Below are 8,936 nucleotides of genomic sequence, written 5' to 3' on the forward strand. Positions count from 1 at the left end.
ATTAGGGCTCTGGGAGCAGTCCTAATACTGGGATGACAAGGAACCTGGGTTTGTGGGAGCTGGTCTGGAGTCTAGGTCTGTCTATGTGGACTGGTTAGGTGCTGGGGAGGGCAGGGAGGCCTGAAGCCACAGGGTCTTCCTGGCACTGGGGTGGGCCAAGGGCCTGGGTTCACAGGATCCCCCTGGAACCTGGGTTTGCAGGAGTCGGCCAAGAGCCTGGGGCCCCAGGAGCCACGTGGGGCCATGGGAACCATGTGGGGCCACAGGGTCTGCCTTGTGTTGGCATGGGCCTTTTCCTTGGGTCCATGAAGAAGCTGGGTGCTCACTTCACCTTTTCTCCCACAGGGAGGGTGTCTATCTTCATCCTGGGCTGCCTGTCTTTGAGGGAAAGATGATGAGAATAAGGGGAAACTGTCTTTCCTACTATCTTCAATGTTTTTTCTTATTCCTGGGCTCTATCCAGTTGCTGTAATCCCTAACGGAGTGTCCTTAGCCCTGGTGAAGGTATTTCCAAGTGAGGATAGTTGTTCAAATTGGTGCTTCTAGGGGGAGACAAGTGCTAGAAATTCCTATACAGCTATTTTCTGATCTCACTCTCCAGATATCCCCTCACACATTATCTTATTACTTTTCCTAAAGTTAGTCCTTGTTTGAGACACTTTTTTTAAAAAAAGAGAGATTTTTTTTAAAAAAAAGGATTTATTTTTTTATTTTAGAAACTGAGAGAGTGCATGTGTGTGAGCCAGGGGAGGGGCAAAGGGAGAGAGAGAATTCTCAAACAAACTCCCCAATGAGTGCAAAGCCTGATGAGGTGCTCAATCCCAGAACCATAACATCATGACCTGAGCTGATATCAGGAGTTGGATGTTTAATCTACCAAGCCACCCAGGTACACCGAAACACTTTTTTTTTTTACTTGACTTTCAGGATACTTCTTGGCTTTCCCCCTATTTCACTTTCTCAGATATCTTCTGTTCTCTAGCTACACTTACACCATAGGTCTGTGGTTCCCAAAGTAGGGTGTCTTGGGTATGCTGTGCAAACTTACAGGGAGACTATGGGATATTTAAAGTTTTGTTCTCCTCAAGGATTTTGATGGATTCCTTTCTCACATTGAGGTCCTTAATCCATTTTGAATCTATTTTTGTGTGTGGTGTAAGGAAACACGATGATTCTTAACATGTGGCAGGTTCTATACAAACAACTAGTTTGAGGTAGTTCATAGCTCTAACCTTTAGTGAAAGTCAGTTTTGGGGGGTGGTTGTGACAAAAAGCAAATGTTGTATGAAAATTAGTGTGAGGAAGAAAATGAGGGCAGCAGTATTCAATTTGATTCCAGGGTTTGAGAAGTTGCACAGTGCCCAACATGGGCGTGCTTCCGGTTACCAAGTATTTATGGTTACTTAGGAATGAAAGGAAAATATAATTTTGTCTTTTAGTGATGTGTATTACCTTTTTTAAATGACTACTAAAGTCAAAATACTTACTCAGATGACTAAACTACTTGGTAAGCAGAATTGCTGGGTGTTTTCTTTTGGTGTAGAAGTTCTGTGAAAAAAGATTACTGAGACTCCAGTGAAAAAAGAAAGTTTCTGTAAACCAAGAAAGTTTGGGAACTTTGCTCTACGCAATTATATATGACTCCATGACTTTAAATTCCTCCAATGTGTTGATTACTCCCACATTTTTATCTCCAGCTCTGATTTCTTCTCTTAATGCCAAACTCTACTTCTAATTGCCTCCACTATGTCTTTGATTGGGTATTGAATAATCATCTTAAATGTGCCTTGTTGAGAAAATCATTCTTTGATTCCTCCAGGCCAAAGTGCCCTTCCTGCAGGTCTCACCGTCCTCACATACGGTGTGAATGACACAGCTGCTCAGGCCCAAAACACAGGAGCTGTTCTTGATTGTTCCTGTTTCAGGACCAGCAAAATTATCTGTAAAGAGCCAGACAGTCCTTTTACTTTAGGCTTTGCAGGCCATAACCTCTCTGTCACAAGTATTCAGCTCTGCTACTGTAGGAGGAAAGCAGCCATAGACAATAGTAAAGCTGTAGGCATGACTGTGTTCCATAAAAACTATATACAAAAGCAGATGGAGGGGTGGATTTGGCCTGAGGGTGGGAGTTTGCCAACTCTGGTCTATTTTGCCCACACCCTTGCATCCAATGCATTGCAAACTCTGCTGGCCCTTCCTTCAAAATATCCTTTGAATATGAGCACTTCTCATCACTTTTGTCATCTCTTGCCTGAACCACTGAATATCTTCCAAACATCGACCCTTGCCTCTAGCAGCCAATTCTCCATAGAACAGTCAGAGTATTCTTTCTAAAATATAAGCCAGAGGACATCACTATCCTGTTCAAATCTTTCAATGGATCTCCATTATAATAATAAAACTCGAGGTTCTATAGGACCACACATGATTCACCCCCCTCGTATCTCTCCCACCTCATTTACTCACCTTGCTCACACCCTAACTGGCTTTATTGTTAGACACCCTAGGGTCTTGTATTCTTCCTGTCTGGGATAATCTGTCCTCTAAATAATCTACACGACTTATTTCCTGAATTTATTTCGCTCTCTGCAGAAAGGTCACATTCTTAGAGGTCCTCCCTGATTTTCCTATCTAAAACAGCCCCTTTCATAATTCTATCACTTCTCAAATCTCATTACCTTGATTTAATTTTTTTCCTACCATCTTATGCTGATTGAAATGATATTATATATTTATTGGTTTATTGTCTCTCCTCCATACTAGAATGTATGTCCTAGCAGGGTGTAAAATAATTGTATTTACCTCTGAATTACCTCTGCTCAGCATAGTTCCTGGTCAGTGGGAGATCCTCAATAAATGCTTGTAAAATAAATGAGTGAATGGATAAGCTGCTGTATTAGCCAGGATCCTGGCAGGAAACAGTCCAGCTCAGATGGTTTTAAAGACTTTAATGAAAAGACTGCTCAAGGAAGAACAGGCAGGGTTAAGGCAACCAAGGAGGAATGTTGAGGCCCTCAGAGACCAACAACAGCAGGAGACCACTACAACCCCAAGGCCTTATGGGACAAGGGGAGGGAACAGTATTACTGGAGCCAGTGTGAGTTGGAACCCAGGGAAAAAGGCCCATGCGGTAGGGGATGTAGACACAGAGGGATGTAGCCACTACCAAGAAAGCGGCCCCAAGCAAAGGGGAGGGCAGGGAAAACAGTTCTTGATCTCTGTATCCTCCTACCTTCCAATTTACTGCCAGCGCTTCCCATTGGCCAATCTCAACTGGAAGCCAGAAGCCAAAGGAGCCCAGACAATGGTCTCTCATACAGAATGGAACAGGGTAAGAAAAGGTGGAGATAAATATGGATGGATTGACAGAGAATGACCAGGATAACTATTTGCATTATGGCCTGGCAGGTTTACGTACAGATACCTCACATGTCTGCGGTGTGTATGCCAGCTTTTTAAGCACAGGAATCTCACCTTTTAACAATCTCACATCTCCCCTCAAGTTGGAACCTGTATTGGATATATATGTTTCGTGTTTCTTGACTTGAATCTTCCTCACTGCTTTAAACTCCAAAGACTGCAGTGATTCGGCATATTTCATTCTGTCATATTTCCCCCAATCAAGGCAGCATGATGGCCTCCCTTTGGCACACAAGATCCTGTTGTTTGAATAGCAGTCTTTCACCTGGCTGCTTTACTGACCAGAAGCTGCTCGCCTCTTTTGATTTCTGTAAGTGCCAATGTTCCTGCCCTTCACAGTAAATCTCTGTGCTACTCTGAAAGCTTCCTTTACAGAGGATTTATGTATGGACAACTCCTCCATTTTCTGTATATCACATACTTTCATTGTTCTCTTGCCCACTGGCTATTATGGAGTCAGTCGCCATGGTCCTTAGGTGCTTTTGAAAGGGTGAAAAGAGGGGTGCCTGGGTGGCTCAGTGGGTTAAAGCCTCTGCCTTCGGCTCAGGTCATGATCCCAGGGTTCTGGGATCGAGCCCCGCATCGGGCTTTCTGCTCAATGGGGAGCCTGCTTCCTCCTCTCTCTCTGCCTGAGTCTCTGCCTACTTGTGATCTCTGTCTGTCAAATTAAAAAAAAAGAAAAACCTTAAAAAAAAAAAAAGAAAGGGTGAGATGAGGAAGGGATGCTTTTAACCATGGGATGGCTGAGCTGTGATGACGCTGGCTTTCTTCAAGTTCCATTGTACCAAGAAACTCCATAGTCAGGCTGCCCTATCCTCGATGTACAAGGCAGCATGGACTGGAAAAGCTATATGAGGAAATAAATCTGTTCATGAGAGCAGATAAAATCTGCCTGCAGCCTGCTGAAAACCCAGTCTTACCTGGAGTCAGAAGACATCTGCCTTTAGTCATTGCAACCCCACATCAGCTTTGGGTCTGACCCAGTGTATGAGTTATCTATTGTGGTGAAGTAAATGACCCCAAAACATAAAAGGTTAAAACAGTAAACCTTCCGTGACTATCTCACAGAGTTTCTGAGAGTTTGAACTTCGGGAGAGGCTTAGCTCGGTGGTTCTGGCTCAAGGTAACCTCAGGAGGTTGCAGTCAAGTTTCAGTGAAGACTGTAGTCATCTTGGAGCAACTAAGGAATTCACTTTGAAGCTCACTCACATAACTCTCGGCAGAAAGAATGAAAGACTGTGTGGGCTTCTCTGTAGGACCACTCACAACATGGCTTTCCTCAGAGGGTGATCTGACAGAGTACCTCGAACACAGAAGCTGCTGTCTTTTATAACCTAATCTTGAAGGTGACATACCATCCCTTCTGCTGTACAATGTGGGAGGAGACTACACAAAGGATCATTGGCGACCATATTGGAAGCTGCCTACCACACCCAGATCTTGGCAAAATGATACACAACGAGGCTCCTCATGATGGAGTGTTGGTTGGAGTGAGGTCAAAGCCCAGGAGCTCCTGTCAGCAGTGAATAGTCAGATGCAAAAGGCTCTAAGGAACTTAAACTGTGTGGCTGGAAAAATAGGAAGAGGTCCTCTGGACACTAATGTAACTCTGGCTGGGCTTAGGTGCCATCTAAGGAATCAGGAATCGAGGATCCAGATTGCCTCCCCAACTTCCCTGGTTCTAAAGACCAACCATCAGTGTCAGAATCACCTGGAGAACTTGTTAAAAACATTGATTCTTTTCCCAAGAAATACTATATCAGGACCTCTGGTGTGGGCTCACAAAATAGTTATGACACGTACCCAGGTTTGGAAAACACAGTCAGACAACAAGGGTTTTGAGGGAAGAACATTTAGCTTATAACTAAAGTGGGGGTCTGGCTTTGACTGCTGAATGCATTAAGTGAGTGTAGTCTGGGTCTACAACTTCAGCTGTTTGAAGGCACAATGGTTAAAGATATCCAAGTGGCTCTTGTTTACTTATTACTATAAATGATTTAAGAGATGCGTCTTTATTTTCCATGGGATTAAAAGGAAAAATGGACAGAACTCCTAATGCAATGGATTAAATAAAATACACAAACACAGTGTGAATTTACAGTTCAATCAAATTCTGACCTTCTTGATATTGAACGGTTGGTCCCAGAAAGACCTAGAGACATACAGAAGTTTCTGCAGGCTTACAGGGTAGATGAGAACATGCTATTAAGCTTTTCCCAGAATATAGATGTGCAATATCATCTTCCCTTCTTTGTCTTTTGTATGCCATGCTGTTGGAGCCAGAGCTCTATGGCCTTTGGAAGAGTAACCGCTTTGCTGGGAAGATACTTAAAAATTGCTTTTGAACACCTCCCTAAGGGATTTCTGCTTTCAATACAGGGATCTAGAAAGCTAGAGATAATCATCCCACCTTTATAACAAAAAGGCCAAATTGCATATCCATAACTTCTTGAGAGCCGAGTAGCAGGATAGCCAACTAGTCTGAAGTCAGAGACATGCATCTTGCAGAGAGGATGTAAGCACTTGTTAACCTAGGGGCAGAAGTTGCTGGACACTGGTATGAAAAACTCACCTAGAATCAGTGGAGGCTGAGTGTGGACTGGTGGTAGAGTATGGAGACCCGGGGGGCTACAGATATAGGACAAGTTTCTCTCCATGGACCCTACCTGCTGAGAGTTCTGAGAAAGCATCTCTCATAGTAAAGTCCTCATGGAGAGGAATAATAGCCATCATGGAAAAGGGGAGGAAACTGCACCCAATACCTTTCTTCCTTGTATCTTCTATGGAACAAAAGTTTTAATCTATGCAGGGCAACAAACACTGCTCTCTGTAGAGTGTCACTGAAAATCTGTTGCAGTTGAAGGAAGGGACCAGAAAAAAAGAAAACCATACACCCGAGGAAAGGGCAGCAATGGGTGCAGGGACCTGAATTATATATGAGGGACGGATTGGAGCACTCAGAAGGGACATAGGCCCTGCCTAAAACTGAGGTGTAATCAGAACAACAAATATACCACTCCCATGCTTTCTTACAACCATCTAACAAGTGTCAAGTAACAAGTAATAAGGGAATATGGGCAGAAAGTTGCAAGACTGTGGAGACCATCAAGGTTAGAAGGAAAATCTAAAGCTCATGTAACATCAGAAACAATCCCTCTAGCAAACCAGTATCCAGCCTCAGCACAAGGCATCGCTAGAGGGATCTAAAATCTATGTTAAACTGAAGGCACACTAAAGCAACAACAAACTTAAGCAACAACAAAACTCAAACCCAGCTCAATTCCTGACTCAATTAACTCAAACTTTCGTGCTAAACACTTGGCAAAAGAAAAGGCATGCCCATTTCCAGGTATAAAAATGATTTACTTTGGCCTTTATCACACAAGAGGTCCGAGTCTCAACTAAACATTATGAGGCACAAAAAGAAAGGAAAAAACCCCACAAGAGTCAAAGAAATCCACAGAATGAGATCCATAGACAACACAAATGTTGGAACTACCTGACGTAGTGTTTAAATAGCCATGAGTGCTAGAGGCCCCAGTGGAAAAGATGGACAACGTGCTTACTCAGGTGGGAAATTTCTACAGAGATATCAAAGCGATAAGAACGAGTCAAATGAAAAAACACAGTAACAGAGATGAAGAATATCTTTGACTGGCTCATTAGCTGACCTGACACAGCTGAGGAAAGAAGCAGTGAATTTGAAGCGAGGCCAACAAGAATGATCAAAACTAAAACACAACGAGAAACATAAATGTCAATAAAGAACACAGAACAGAGAATCCAAGAACCATGGAAGAGCTCCAGATAGTCTAACAGACACACAATTGGAATCCCAGAAGAAAAGAGAAAAAGAATAGAACAGACGAAGTATTTGAAGAAATAATTGCTGGGCAGTTTCAGGAGGTAATGACGAATACTACACAACGAAGAAAGGAAAGCAAGAACAACAAGAAAGATGAACACCAAGAAGCAAAATTCAAACCCTCTCAAAACACCCATCTAAGCATAAAATCATCAAACTGCTGAAAACAAAATACAGAGAAAATCTTGAGGCATCCAGATGGGGGGAAAAGACACATTGCATACAAAGGAAGAAGGATAAGGATTGCTGTAGGCTTCTTGCTAGAAACTACACAAAGAAAAAAAAAAGGAAAAGAAAAAAAAACTGTGCGAAACAGAAGACATTGAGTGACAACTTTAAAGTACTAAAAGCAAAACAAATCTCTCAACCCAGAATGTCTAAAGCCCACAGAAATACTTTTCAAAAATGAAAGAGAAGTAAACACTTTCTCAGACAAACAAAAAATAAGAACTACTCAACCAGAAAAGTGAAAAGAAGTTCTTCAGGCAGAAAGAATATGATTACCAGATAAAAACTTAGATAGAAACAAAGAGATGAAGAGCACTTGAAATGGAATAAATTCAAGTAAAATAAAATGTGTTTTTTTTTCTTATTTAAAATTGCTGTAATAAAACTAACTGGTTAAAGCAAAATGGTGTTTATGGCATACATAAAAGTAAAATGCATGATGATATAGAACAAAGAATGGGAGAGGGGAATTGGGAGTATACTGTTCAGGGTCTGTATGCTACCCATGAAGTGGTATGTTATTTAAAGCTGATTCTGGGGGCGCCTGGGTGGCTCAGTGGGTTAAGCCACTGCCTTCAGCTCAGGTCATGATCTCAGGGTCCTGGGATCGAGTCCCGCATCAGGCTCTCTGCTCAGCAGGGAGCCTGCTTCCCTCTCTCTCTGCCTGCCTCTCCATCTACTTGTGATTTCTCTCTGTCAAATAAATAAATAAAATCTTAAAAAAAAAAGCTGATTCTGATTAACTAGTGATGTGTATCGTAAGTCCTGGAGTAAGACAGATTTTCTTTAGAAATTATATATAACAAATTAATAGTGGAGACAAAATGGAAGAATGAACAGCTCGATTAAGAATATATAATTAATATGAGAGAAGGCAGAAAAATAAGAAAAAAGAAGCAAAGAACAAATGGAACAAATAGAAAACAGCTAGCAAGATGGTAGATTTTAATCCAACCCAACCACATCAATAATCACATTAAGTGTGAATGGTCTAAATGTGCCAAATGAAAGAGAGATTGCCATGTTGGATTAAAAAAAAAAAACAAGACTCACTATATGCTGCTATAAAAAATTCAATTAAAATAGAAAGGTATAGATAAGTTAAAATAGAAGGATGGAAAAAGATGTATAATGCAAACATGATAAATAAAGAAGCTGGGCAGCTATATCACTATCAGACAAAGGAAACTTCAGAGCAAGGAATATTATCAGCGATAAAGAGGGATATCATGTAATAATAAAGGGGTAAATTCTTTAAGAAGCAATTTTATATTTGCATGTACCTAACAACATAGAGTTTCAAAATACATAAAGCAAAAACTGATAGAACCAAAAGGAGAAATAGACAAAAACTACAATTATGGTGGGACACTTTAATACTAGTCAGTAATTGATAGAACAAATACATAGAAAGAACTGAATG

This window comes from Neovison vison, chromosome X, assembly GCF_020171115.1.
Source record: "Neovison vison isolate M4711 chromosome X, ASM_NN_V1, whole genome shotgun sequence".
NCBI lineage: Eukaryota > Metazoa > Chordata > Mammalia > Carnivora > Mustelidae > Neogale > Neogale vison.